The sequence below is a fragment of the Sceloporus undulatus genome, chromosome 6 (genome assembly GCF_019175285.1).
Source record: "Sceloporus undulatus isolate JIND9_A2432 ecotype Alabama chromosome 6, SceUnd_v1.1, whole genome shotgun sequence".
NCBI classification, from domain to species: Eukaryota; Metazoa; Chordata; class Lepidosauria; order Squamata; family Phrynosomatidae; genus Sceloporus; species Sceloporus undulatus.
The window spans coordinates 110,225,506-110,226,695 of NC_056527.1; the positions used below are offsets into that span (position 1 = coordinate 110,225,506).

At 43.1% G+C, this 1,190-nt stretch overlaps 1 protein-coding gene across 1 annotated transcript in view; it reads right to left on the reverse strand.

Moving 5' to 3' along the window:
• The window catches only part of PRSS8 (serine protease 8), a 687,619-nt gene extending 686,584 nt beyond the window's left edge, over positions 1-1,035 (reverse strand). Inside the window, exon 1 of the mRNA XM_042472886.1 lies at positions 587-1,035. The gene's annotated coding sequence lies outside the window, so the exon portion shown is untranslated. The remainder of the gene's footprint in view (positions 1-586) is intronic.
• Positions 1,036-1,190: the final 155 nt, after the last annotated feature.

Sequence of the window (1,190 nt, forward strand, 5' to 3'; positions counted from 1 at the left end):
CCAAGGATCAACCTAGAAAGCCTGCTGCAAGATAGATGCACCAATTACATCTTTATTTACTTTGCTGTCTGTGCTGCCAAGATCCTCTCTCCCATTGCTGAAGTGTAATATGACTAAGTCATTTTATTGGGCCGAATCACTACAGATTGCAGGTGGATGTACTTACATGTTTAAATGTTCCCACAAGGAATGTAGATCCCTGATTAGAAATGGTTTATTTTTTATTATTATAGTTCCAAAACTACCCCAGCCAATATGCTCACTATTTTTTCCAAGCTCTGATCCCTACACATAGGAAACTAATATGTTAGAGAAAAGATTAGGTGAAGAACACCTTATTGTCTTGAAATCCTCATCTGATGCCACAAGAGGCCCAGTCTCATAAAAGCTCTATCTTCATACCCCGCTACTGTCTTGATTTGAAAGGAACAGGTCCTATCAATCCTCTGCCATCCCACTTTCAGCTGCTTTTAAAATATCCCGATTTTCTCTCTCCTCCTCCTTCCATTTTCCCCTTTTATCCTCAGCTTACTTCAATTGCTCCAAAATGAATTCAAAGTGCAAAAGTAGTTGCCATTCAATTAACTCAGTGATGGAGAGCTGGAAGGTTACTTATCCCAATACAGTGAATCAAAAGCAAGCTGCTGCAGCCTCTCCTAGCTCTTGTGCTCTTCCTTGTGAATAACTTTTGCCATCTTGGCCACACTCTGATGTTGCTTGGCCACACATGTTCTGATTTTCATCTGTGGAATGTTGGAGGGCATGGTACTTGCTTCTGCTGAATATATAAACTGATCCTTGGATTCCAAGCAGGTTTTAATTTGGTATGTGGCTCAGGCCCAGTTGAGTCTATTAAAGAATAGCCCTCCCCTCCAGGATTCAACTGGCTTGGCTCTGCTCTAGCTGCCAGGGACATCTCCACTGTTTCAAGACATCTCCACTGTTTCAGGACCTTGCTGGTGCAAAGCTTATTTCCCCTCTCCTTTCCCCTTGTGCATTCTGTCTTATTCACACTGTAAGACTGAGTGGACATAGGGTTGCCATAGCGCCGGACCGGGAAACCGGGGGAAATGTAGGACAAAATTTTCAAATGTAGGACACACAAAAATGTGTCCTGCATTTAAAAATTATGTCCTACATTTCCCCTCACAATCGCGGCGGGCAAGCGGCGAGGGAAAGCCTCCACTTAA